Source organism: Macrotis lagotis, chromosome 4 (genome assembly GCF_037893015.1).
Source record: "Macrotis lagotis isolate mMagLag1 chromosome 4, bilby.v1.9.chrom.fasta, whole genome shotgun sequence".
Taxonomy (NCBI): domain Eukaryota; kingdom Metazoa; phylum Chordata; class Mammalia; order Peramelemorphia; family Peramelidae; genus Macrotis; species Macrotis lagotis.
In genome coordinates this window covers 265984836-265998277 of record NC_133661.1, presented here as the reverse complement: position 1 = coordinate 265998277, position 13442 = coordinate 265984836, and the positions used below count along the sequence as shown (strand labels likewise).

General features: G+C 37.1%; 1 pseudogene; it reads left to right on the top strand.

The window, feature by feature from the left end:
* The first annotated feature begins 2562 nt into the window (after positions 1 to 2562).
* On the top strand, positions 2563 to 3255 carry LOC141522913 (coiled-coil domain-containing protein 124 pseudogene; annotated as a pseudogene).
* Positions 3256 to 13442: the final 10187 nt, after the last annotated feature.

The window sequence follows — 13442 nt, the reverse complement described above, 5'->3', positions numbered from 1 at the left end:
GTTGCAAGCCTGGGGAACTGGAAGGTACCTGATAGTATCTTCTACAGTAATTGGGAAGTTAAGAAGAGGGGAGTCTTTGGAGAGAAATATGAGTTCAGTATTTGACATGTTAAGTTTAATGTCTTCAGTCTTCAGTCTTTCAGAAATTGAATAGCATGATGGAAATGTGAGATAGGATAGAGGTTAGGGCAGGATAAATAAAATGGTAGAACAATGAAAACTCTATAGTAACTTTCTCATATTGATAATCAGTTTCAATATGGAAAATAGTCATGAGTTAGTCTCTTTGCTCTTTTAAAAGCATGACACAGCTAACAAATTTGGGGAGTTACTACATGATATTTCATCAAAACTACACAGTTCATATATAACAAGCTAGATAACATAAAATTATTCATTGAGTTAGAAAAATGAAAAAATGAAAAAAGATTCATAGACAGGAAGAAAAAACATAAATATTGTGTCATAGAAATACTGTACTATTCATGGGATTATAGATTCAGGAATTTCAGGACTGAAATTCTCTACTTCCACATTTATATAGTATTACTAAACACTTTATAATTATTGAATCATTTGATTCTCAAAATAAGTCTTCAAGATAAATGTTATTTGAATCATCATTTTACAGATAAGACAATTGAGGCAAGCAGAAAAAAAATGATTTCTCTGAGATCACTAGGAGCTAGCTATCTGATGTACGATTTGAGCCCAGGTATTTCTAACTGGAAGAGGTCTTGTTGGTGGTGTTTATTCAGCTGTTTCAGTTTTGTCCAATTTTTCATGACACTATTTGGGATTTTCTTCATAAAGAAACTAGAGTAGCTTGCCATTTCCTTCTCCAATTCATTTTACAGATGTTGAAACTGAGACAAACAGATTAAAGTGACTTGTCCTTGGTCATATGGCTAGAAAGTATCTGAGGCCACAAAGTGAATTACATCTATTTCAATTCAATGATCATGTTTCTTTAGTTTGAAGATAGGGGCAAAAGGGGGAGGGAGATTTAAAATTCAACTGCATACCCTGTTATACTAGCATACCCTGAAACACCTTTGAAAGAAAACTCCAGAAGTTTTCACAGTGTCTCTTAGTGACTTCTCCCCTTCCTCAAGAATTTTGAACACTCTTTCAAAATACTATACATTCATTTTGTGTTGACATAACATTGACCAGTAAGATCTCAAAACAACGCCCCCCAGAAAAAGCTCTCCAAAGTATATCTCTCCACATTGTTATTAAGCAAAATCACCTAACCATGTGATTGTAAATGAAGTGGCCTATCACTTTCTGCTTTTGTAGGTCACTGATTATCAACACTGATTGTCATGAACCTTGTGACACAGAATCATAAACCAAAATGACTCCTAGAGGTGGCATAATATATAACCTCAGATTTAAAAAAAAGATTATGGATACAAATCATCTTTCTGGGCTTATTAGAAATAATTTCCTTCCATGTGTTCTCTACTTTGTTCTGCACATAGCAATCCCTCCCAAATCTCTGTCTTTATGTAGCAATTTACATGTGAATATACTAATTCCCCTAGTAAGAAGCATTGGAGTGATTTGCCAATTCCTTCTGCAGCTTATTTTACAGATGAAGAAACTGAAGTAAACAGGGTTAAGTGATTTATCAAGTGTCACATAGCTGGCAGTAGATATTGTTTACATTAATAAATATGTTTGTTCATTCCATTTAATTGCCTTTTGTGTAATAAACATTTGGTAGGAGAGAGTCAAAATGACTGAGATTAAACTAATTGCTACCCTCCTGGTCTGAGGAAGGGTTACTTCCCATTCAAAATGAATAAAGAAATTGACTTTTATCCTGAACTTTCAAAAGAGGATCAAAATCATAACCCTTGAGTTCAAATGGCTGATATCTAATACATGGATACTCTGCACAAAGGGGGAAATGTATGCATACATACACATATACATACATGTTTGTATATAGGTGAGTCTCATCCTCCTGTTCTCCACAAAGATGAAAATCCTACAAACATATATGCATATGTACACACATAATGTAGATGGATATGAGTAGGTATAATATAGTGCACCCTTAATTTATTTTCATGTTTATATTATATGGACCTTTTGGTATTTTGAAAAATATTGAAAATCAAAAAATCTTTTTCTTCTCTGTTCTTTGATCCCTCTCCTTCATTTTAAAGATCATCAACAATTGCTCAGGCTTTAAATCTCAGTTTTTCTTTAAGCAGAAAATAATTGAAGGGCTAGATGACTTGAATTCATCAAGTTGTTCAGTTGTTTTACTAATGCATGACTCTTTGTGACCCTATTTGTGGTTTTCTTGACAAATGTACTTGACAAAGAGTGATTTCCCATTTTCTTCTCCCACTTATTTTACCGATAAGAAAGCTGAGGCAATACGGTGAAAGTGACTTGTCCAATGCCTGAGGTAGGATTTTGTACTCAGGTCTTCCTGACTCCAGGTCTTGTGCTCTATCCTGTGCATCACAGCTGTACCTGAATTCATCAAAAGAAAGTGTCAAGACATGATCCTGAGCTCAAGGAAGGAGTCCATGCTGAGGGATGCCCAAGAAGTTTCAGGGAGAGAGCACCAAGTCAGCCGCAGCCTGAGCAAGGAAGTTGAGGCCAAAGTAGCAGGTGATGCCAAGTGGCAGCAGGAATTGGAGGATGCCTATTGGAAGTTTGATTGCAAACACATCATGAGGAAGGAGTAGAAGAAGTAGAAGGAGAAGCACTGTTGAGAGTAGCTGGAATGGAAGAAAGAGTTGCAGAGACTGCTGGAAGAAGACTCCAAGTTGAAGGGGAAGTAACTCAAGCCCCTGACCCCAGACAAAGTGACCCAGGCCCAGATAGAGGAGACACTCCACCAAGACCAGCAACAGAAAGAGAATGAGGAGACAGTGGACAAGTCAAAAAATCACCTTGGAGGAGAACATCAACCACCTGATGTCCAATGAGGGGAGGGTGGAAGCCAGCAGAATCAAAGATGCCATAGCTGTGCTCAGTGTGAATGATGACTCTGACCACCAACCCAAGTGCCACATGAAAGTCACTTTTATTGCCTTTAAAGAGCTGCACCTGCCCAGACTGAAGAAGGGGAACCCCAACATGTATCTTTCCCAGATGAAAATACTACTGAAGAAGGAATGGATGAGGTCCCCTGACAACCTCATGAACCAGTGGACCCTGGCCTACAATGCCCAGAATAAAACTTGGGGGATAGACCAGGAATGTCGAAGAGAGCCCCCAGTCTAGTTTGGACCATTGAGGCAAAGGCCTTCCCATTTAGGGAGGAACAGCCCAAATATAACCAGTGGCATTTTTTAAACTCATTTCCCTCCCTAGTTCTTAGCATTACTGATGAAAAGAGGAGTCACCACCATCCAAGATTCTTGCTGTCTGGCCTTTCCTGATGCCTCCCAAGGAATGAGGTGCTGCCCTTCTCTCTCTTCAGGGCAGAAGGGTCCCCATTCTGGGTTCCCTGACTTGGTGTGGTAGCACCAGTCACTATCTGTCTTTCCCTTTTGGGGGTGGGAGAGAATACAGCTTCAGCTTTCATGTGCAGTTTCCCAAAACCCAACATTAGTTTCTCAGACCTCACTGACTTTGGCAAGGCAAGGAAGGGGTCCTCTCCCTCTCCATAAACTGGAAGTTTGAGCCTGTCCCAGGTAATCAGAGCCTCTGCCTGAACTGAGGGTCTAGTTCCTGGTCCTCCCTCTTATATATAGAAAATCACAACCAACCTTCCCTCCCCTATTGCTTGTAATTGTTTGAGGAGAATTGACAATTGACTCTAGCTGTGCAGGTAGAGACCCTGCTCCCTCCTCCAGGAAGCCACTCCAAGCTAGTTGGATGGACTAGTTGCCAGAATGACCCATTTCCAATTTCCACAGTGTTTCTGCCAACCTTATATATGTGCCAGATTCCTCCTAAATACTTTCAATAAGAGATAAAGTTGGCCTTTGAGGAGCTAGGTAAAACTGCCTTCTCACATGGCCCACTTATTCTCACTTGGGGTTGTAGGCAACAGATCTGAGCTTCTTTAGCCAATGAAACATTTAGGGTGGTATTTTTATTTAATTTGTTTTCCATAACAAGTAATTTTGACTACTTAATTTCCTCTCCCATTATCAGTAGCCAGGACCTGAAATCCTCCCATCCCTGTACCCCAATGACGTTCCAGGATTCTTGGTTCTTAGCAGCCTAGGGCATACTGACTGCCTTTTCCCTCCATCTCCCACCTCCCCACCAAAACCTGTGGGGCATGGTCCTAGAAACAGTTTAATGGCCACCACTTGCTAAAGGATATTCCCCTCCTAGAGTTGTCCTGTTCTGATTTGGACATCACTAGTGCCAGTCCTGCTCTCTGTGTACCAGCCTGCTCCTAGCAAGGGCTTTCTTCTTTCTCAAGAGCTTGGTGTCTGTGTTTACAGCTATAGAAGGCCATGGCTGCTGCCTCTAAAAAGCATTTGCACTTTGGGAGCCTCGAGGTTTTCAGGGCATCGGAGTTTTTCACCCTCCTTACAAGGTCACCTCCAGCACTGGCAGTAGAAGTACCTCAGTAAGTAGGCGAAGGTAGGATGCTGCGCTTCATAGCCTTTGGACTCCACCTCACTTCTCCCCCTGCCTCTTTTATCTCCATACCCTCATCAGAGATATCAAAATGTATTTTTAGTTTTAACTTGTAGACAGTTGAAAATCACTAAAAGACAAGGGTGAAGCTTAGCCTGCTGTCAGGAGACTTCATTTTGGCCCCTCCTGGAAAGGACTTAAACTGTTTGGAGGATTAAGAGAATAGGGCCAGAAGGGTTAATGGTCTGCCTGCCACTGCCCAAGTCCAGAAAGGGACCAGTGTCCCCAGGGCACGCTCTAGGTCTGTATGGGGGGATGGAACCTGTTCTCCACACCTGGAATATTTCTTGTCCCTTCCATGCTGGGATCCAATCCTATCTGCAAGGCCCATGCCTGGAAGTGCTGACATGACCCTGCTCAGCAGGAAGAAGTAAACTATCTCCACAGCCTCTTGAGCACTTTCTCCCATTCTTTGATATTGAGTTCTCACTGGTACCCCTGTCCTTGCCCAGTTAGCTTAGGAGATCCCTGAGGGCTCACCACCCTTGTCCTCTAGCCATCTCTGTCTTCCCCTCTCTTGTAGCCCAGAACGGGCCCTGCTCACAGTGCAGTCATTGGTTAAACAGACCAGCATCACCCCCCCCCAAAAAAAAGAAACTGACATTCTCTTACTTTCTAATTCTCTTAGGCACAATAACCTTATCACACATTTTTTGTTCTGCCCTTGCAACTCTAAAGATAATCTTCCTTGGTAGAAGACACAGGAAGAAAGAAAGAAAGAAAGAAAGAAAGAAAGAAAGAAAGGAAGGAAGGAAGGAAGGAAGGAAGGAAGGAAGGAAGGAAGGAAGGAAGAAAGAAAGAAAGAAAGAAAGAAAGAAAGAAAGAAAGAAAGAAAGAAAGAAAGAAAGAAAGAAAGAAAGAGACAGAAAGAAAGAAAGAAAAAATAGCTCTGCCTGTTCTTCATCAACAATTACCAACTTGTCAATCACTTAAGGAATGATCATAGCTATATTTTGTAACTTCTTTTTCCCCAGTAAATCCAAATAAGATATATATTTTTTGTTCTTAACCTTTCTTACCAATTTCAGATAATTCGGAGCCTTTTGACGTTATGCTAACCAGATTGTGACATGCTTTGATATTCTTCCTCTCTGTTCTATCCTTGCTTCCATTCCATATGGAGCTTACCTTTTCTTTTCTTTGTTTTTTAAATTGTAACTATAATTTCATTGATTTAGAGACTCACTGTAAGAAAATTCCCATCTGTTGAGGGCCAGCCCCTAAGAGTGCTTTACACATGTCTTTGGTGACTTTTGTCACCAGAGATATGCATATATTCTTATTCATTAAATTGATTTGTTGGCTCACCAGTAAACGCTTACCTAAAATAAAAGGTGTGTAGGAAGCTTTCTGATAAGGAAGTCTACAGACTTCGAAGGATAAACATCATAATTTAATCAGGGAAGCTATGTAGCTGGGTTTCATCTGACTTATGTCTGAGATGAGTTTTATTACAAAAGTCTGAGTATATTCTGCATCTAAAGATTCCAAGAAATAAAGAAGTTGGGCTCAGGCTATGATAGAGCTAAAAAAATATTCTGAAAAGCAAGTAAGGGAGAGAGAAGAAAAATTGGGGAAAAAAATGAGAGAAATGCAGGAAAAACTTGAAAACAAAGTTGACAGCTTAATCAAGGAGATCCCAAAAAATGCTGAAGAAAATAACATGTTAAAATCAAATGGATAAGACAGTTCAAAAAGTTATTGAGGAGAATAATGCTTTAAAAAGCAGAACTGGTCAGATGGAAAAGAAGATAAGAAAGCTCTCTGAGGAAAACAAATCCTTCAGATGTAGAATGGAGCTAAAGGAAGCTGATGACTTTGCATGAAATCAAGACATAATAATTTGACACCAAAAGAATGAAACATTAGAAGAAAATATGAAGTATCTTATTGAAAAAAAAAACAGCTGATCTGGAAAACAGTTCCAGGTAAGATAATATAAACATTATTGGGTGCCCTGAAAGTCATGATCTGGAAAAGAGACTTGATCTCATATTTTTTTTAGGTTTTTGCAAGGCAATGGAGTTAAATGGTTTGTACAAGGCCACACAGCTAGGTAATTATTAAGTGTCTGAGGGCAGATTTGAACTCAGGTACTAGCCGCCCCTTCACTTCATTTTTAAAGAATTTCTAAGGAAAATTGCCCTGATATACTAGAAGTAGAGCGTAAAATGGAAATTGAGAGTATTCACCAATCTCCCCCAGAAAGAGATCCAAAAAATATTATAGTCCAAGAATATTATAGTCAAGTTCCAGAACTCCCAAGTCAAAGAGAAAATATTAACAAGCAGCCAGAAGGACACAATTCAAATATGGAGCTGCAGTCAGGATCACACAGGTCTTAACAGCAGCTACATTAAGAGCTCATAAGATTTGGAATCTAATATTCTGGAAGGCAAGAGAACTTGGAATGCAACCAAGAATCAACTACCCAGCAAAACTGAACATTCTCTTTCAGGGGAAAAGAACTTTTCAGTGAAACAAGGGACTTTCAAACTTTCCCATTGAAACAACCAGAGCTGAACAGAAAGTTTGATCTCCAAGTACAGGATGCAGGTGAACCATAGAGGGAGTGGACGAGAAGGACTAAATATGAGGAACTTAAGGATATTGAACCATCCATATTCCTGCATGGGAAGAAGATAATGATAACTCATATGAAATTTCTCATTTATAAGAACAGTTAAATGAAGTATAAATAGACAAGGCTCAGGAATGAGTTTATTGTAATGGTATAGTATAGTTAAAAAGATGGAATTAAGGGGCAATAAAGGAAAGTACTGGGAGGAAGAGAAAGGAAAGGAAGAAGTGCTAGGATATTTCACATAAAAGTCAAGAAAAAGTTTTTTTGAATGGAGTGGAATGGGGGAAAGTGAGTGGGAATGAATGAGCCTTCATCCTTATCAGAAATGACTCAGAGAGGAAATAACATTCACACTTAATATGGCATAGAAATCTATCTTACCCTAGAGACAAATGAGAAGAAAGGGACAGGATAAGGAGAAATGGGGGGGGTGAAAAGTGGGAAATAGGTGATAGAACAGAAGGAAGATCATGGGAGAGAATAGAATAAATGAGATTGGAAAGAATTAGAGTGGAATGAAATTCAGCTAGTAATAGCAACTGTGGGGAAAATATTGAAGCAACTGTTTTGGTGGATTTAGGATAAAGAAGACAACTCATCCCCAAGACAGAGACATTGGAATCTGAACACAGACTGAAGTAAAAATTTTTTCTACCTCACTAATCTTGAGGTTTCTCATCTTCTTGGGGAGGGAGGTATATGATTTCTTTCACAACAAGATTATTGTAATAATATAAAATAAATAATCCAAAAAAGGAAATAGAATAATGGATCAGTGGATCAGGATAGGTTCAAAAGAAACAGTAGAAAATGACTATAGTAATCTATTGTATGACAAACCCAAAGACATTAACTTCTGGGATTAGAACTCACTATTTGACAAAAAATATTAGGGAAAACTGAAAAAAGAGTATTGAAAAGACAAGGCATAACCCACATCTTGGAACCTGTACAAAATAAGGTCAAAATGAGTATAGGATTTAGATATAAGAGGAGACATAATAGATAAATTAATAGAGCAAGTCATACTCTAGCTATCAGTTTATGGAAAGGGTACAAACTTATGATGAAACAGGAAATATAATATTATAAACTGCAAAATGAATGATTTTGACTATATTAAATTAAGAAGACTTTTCACTAATAAAATCAATGCTGCAAAAATTAGAAGGAAAGCAAAAAGCTGGGAAACAATCTTCTAGGAGTTCTGATAATGGTCTCATTTCCAAATTGTATGGCAATTTGCATCAGATTTATGAGACTACAAGTCATTACACAGTGACAAATGGTTAAAGGATATGAATAGACAGTTTTCAAATGAAGAAATTAAAGGTAAATATATATATATATATATATATATAAACAAATGAAAAATGCTACAAATCATTACTGATTAGATAAATGCAAATTAAAATAACTCTGAGGTATCACCTCATACCTATCAGATTGGTCAAGATGAGAAAAATGTAAAATGATCAATGTTGGAGAGGTTATGGGAGGATTGTGACATTAATGCATTGCTGATGGCGTTGTGAACTGATCCAACTATTCAGAAGAGCAATATGGAACTTTTCCCAAAAATCTCACATGTTCCAAAATAGTCATAGCAGCTCTTTTTGTGTGATAGAGAATTGTAGGTTGAGCGGATGCCCTTCAATTGGGGAATGGTTAAACGAGTTATGGCACATGAATATTATGGAATACTATTATTCTATAAGAAACCATAAATGGTCAAACTCTAGAGAAACATGGAATTAATCACAGGATCTGATGTTGAATGAAAAAAGCAGAACCTAGAGAACAATGTACACATTAACAAAAATAGTGAAATGATCAACCCTGATGGATGCAGCTACTCTTAGCAGTTCAGAAAAAAAGGAGAATTCTTTTAGACCAGCTATTGGACAATGCAATCCCCATCCAGAAGAAGAGAAATGGAACAAAGCAAAAACAAAACAAACAAAATCCTTCCGAATATGCTGAACACTTCATTCACTTTTTTAAAAAAGTATCTCTTTGTATTTCTTTTTCTTAACCCTAATTCCTCATACCAAAAATGACTAATCTGTAAACATGTTTAACATAAATGTATATATACACTATTAACCTGGCTGTTTGCCACTGAGTGGTGGGGGAAGGGAAAGGAGGGTAGAAGGAAATTTTGTAAATTAAAAATATACATAGGTATGTGAATGAATGTTGAAAAACATATAACATGCATATCAATAATATCAATAAAATATCTATTAAAATAAATAAATAAATATTATTTTTAATTTATGGACTAAAATAAATGTTTCTTATCTGTCACTTTTATGCACAATTTGCTATTCCTTCCAAAAGTACAGCAAAGGTAAAATGTATATATTTTAAATATACACGCATATTTACATATATGAAAAATTATATATCATATATATATTTATACTTCTGTATATCAGTTCTTTCTTTGGAAAGATATTGTCTTTCTTTAAATGTCCTTTAGAGTAAATTTGAGTATTTATAATAGTCAAAATAACTTATTCCTTAAAAGTCATTTTAAAACGTTTTATGGGTTGTTTTTTCAAGATAATGGGGTTAAGTGACTTGTCCAAGGTCACACAGTTAGGAAATTATTATTAAGTGTCTGAGACTGGATTTGAACTCATGTCCTCCTGATCAGGGCTAGTGTTCTATCTACTGTGCCACCTAGCTGCCTCAAAGTCATATTTTTTAAAAAAACAATAACACTGTTACTAAATACAATGTTCTCTTGGTTCTGCAAATTTAACTTGCCTAAGTGAGTTTCCTATAGCAATGATATCACAGGTCCAAACACCACCTGATAAATTTTATGAAAGGTTCTGTGGAATTGTGCTGGCAGCAATCATGAGAATGGTGTACCTCACTGATACTAACAAATTGTATATAATGTACTTAATATAAACATATTACATAAAATGAATGTACATGGGGGAAGAGGGCAATGAAGGGGAGAGAGAGAGAGAGAGAGAGAGATCACCAGAAGAAATTGCTGGTCCTTCAACAACATAATCAAGAACTGTATCTTCACTGTAGCTGTGCCATGGCCACACATGATCTCTCTTATACAATTACACATATCCCTTATATTCATGACTCTCCATGCATGTTTCACTAGAGGCATATTTATTAGCATACACATACACACATGTGCACATACACATATACATATATATGTATGTATGTATACATATATACATATATATATATATATATGTAATATAGTCTGGTATAATACCTTAAACCTGAGATAAACTTTTATCTCATGTCCTGCATGCAAGTAGAAGAACTCTTCCAGATACAACCAAATTTCTTAAAATATTTGCTGCCTCCATCTTTTCAAATTCCCTCATTCTTTAGGCCCTTAAAAATGACTTCTATTTCCACTACTCTAATGCAAATATTTTCTCAAACATCAACAATGATACCCTAATTTTTTGACTATTATGAATCACATGACACTTCTGACTCCTTCTTTGCTATTTCTTTCTTGTCTTCCATGATGCTATACCTTCATGATTTTCCTCTTACATCTCCAAGTCACTCCTACTGTGACTAATTTTTATCCTGTAATTCTCTAAATATAAGTATTATCTAGTGTGTGGCCTTGACATCCATATTTTTTTCTTTATCTTGGTAATCTCATTTGCTCCCATTATTTCAACTATTATCTTTAATTGAAAGACATCCAAGTTAGTCTTGGTCACTTTTCTTAGGACCAGTCCAATATTTTTACTTATTTGATTAATATTTCTAATTGGGTGCATATTTGGCACCTCATACCAAGGAACTCTATCATCAGTCTCATCATCTTCCTTTCAAACAAAATTCTTCTTTTTATTTCCTTATTTCTGTTAGTGATATAATGCAGTTTCCAGTTCCCCATGCTCTGAACTTGAAAGACCAGGATCCTCCACCTATCTCAGTATAGTCAGGAGGATGAGAAGTCTCCAGTTCAGAGAACTGTCATGCACTTCAGCATAATGCAAGGTGGGCAAGAAGAAGCTAACAGTCAGATGACCAAATACTCAGTATATAATTCAGAAACATCCCTCCTTTTTTAGCATGTATTAGATACCAACAATAGTACCCCAGCTCAGCAGCAGGTAAGGTGGCAAATCGTCTACACCTCCAGAAGTATCAGCCACTACCATCCCATGCTGGGCACTGCACAATACACAAGATTCCCCTACTGGTTTCAATGCAATATCAGTGTAACACTATGCAAAAATCAGAGTCTGCAGGCCCTGGCACAAGAAGTCTGAGACAGTGACCTTTTCACCCCAGGAACAGAGCTTAAATTTAAGAGAGAAGGGAAATTTCCAAAAGATGAACAACAGCAACAAAAAGAATCTGACAATAGGAAGTTATCATGGTGATAGGGAAGATCAAGACACAAAGTCAGAAGATGACAACAATGTCAAAACACCTATGGGCAAAAACAATACTATAAGCAAATTAGAAGATCAAGGACTAGTCTACCTGTCAGATCTATGGAAAGGGGAACAGTTTATGACTAAGGAAGAGTGGGAGAACATCACTAAAAACCAATTAAATGATTTCAATTACATTAAATTAGAAAGTTTTTGCACAGATAAAACCAATGTAATCAAGATCAAAAGAAAAGTAGTAAATTGGGAAACAATCTTTACAACTAATGATTCTGACAAAGGACTCATTTCTAAAATATACAGAGAACTGAGCCATATTTTTAAAACAAAAAGCCATTCCCCAATTGACAAATGATCAAAGGATATGCAAAGGCAATTTACAGATGAGGAGATCAAAGCAATCCATAGCCATTTGAAAAAATGCTCTAAATCATTAATTATTAGAGAAATGCAAATTAAAGCTACGCTGAGGTACCACCTCTCACCTCTCAGATTGGCCAGTATGACCAGGAAGGATAATGATCATTGTTGGAAAGGATGTGGGAAATCTGTGACACTGTGAACTCATCCAACCCTTCTGGAGAGCTATTTGGAACTATGCCCAAAGGGCAACAAAAATGTGCATACCCTTTGAACCAGCAATACCACTACTGGGTCTATACCCTGAAGAGATGAGGAAAAATCGTAAAAACATTACTTGTACAAAAATATTTATAGCAGCCCTGTTTGTGGTGGAAAAGAATTGGAAATCCAGTAAATGTCCTTCAATTGGGGAATGGTTTAGCAAACTGTGGTATATGTATATGTATATGTTTATGAACACTATTGTTCTATTAGAAACCAGGAGGGATGGGATTTCAGGGAAACCTGGAGGCATTTGCATGAACTGATGTTAAGTGAGATGAGCAGAACCAAAAAAACACTGTACACCCTAACAGCAACATTGGAGTGATGTTCAACCTTGAAGGACTTGCTCATTCCATCAGTGCAACAATTGGGAACAATTTTAGGCTGTCTGCAAAGGAGAGTACCATCTGTACCCAGATAAAGAGCTGTGGAGTTTGAACAAAGTACAAGGACTATTCCCTTTAATTGGGGGAAAAAACCCAGATGTCTTATTGCTTGATCTGGTTGCCTCTGAGAATTCGGTTCTCTTTAAGGATATGATTTCTCTCTCATCACACCCAATTTGGATCAAGGTACAACATGGAAATAAAGTTAAGACTGACGGAGTGCTATCTGTGGGGTGGGGGGGGAAGATTGGGGGGAAAATTGTAAAACTCAAATAATATCTTTAATAAAAATTAAAAAAAACACCTATGGGCACCATCACCCAAATTGGGAAATAGTTCAAAGCCTAGAAAAAAACTCATGAAAGAGTTCAAAAAGGAGATTGTAAGTCATATAAGAGAGAAGAACAATTGGAAAATGAAATGAGAGTGATTTGAGAGAGTTCAACAGTTTGGGAAGGGGAAAACAACCGACTAAAAATTAGAATTAACCAAATGGAAAAGGAAATACAAAAATCCACCAAAGAAAAAAACTCTTTAAAAACTACAATTGCAAAATGGAAAGGAAGTACAAAAGTTAACTGAGGAAAACAATTCCTTAAAGTTTAGAATGGGATAAGTGGAAGCTAATAACTCCACAAGATATCAAAAATCCTTCAAACAAATTCAAAAGAATGAAAAACTGGAAGCAAAATGTAAAATAATGCATTGGAAAAACAAATGATTTGGAAAATTGATCCAAGAGAGATAATATCAGGAACATTAGATTACCTGAAAGTCATAATCAAAAGGAAGACTAGGACA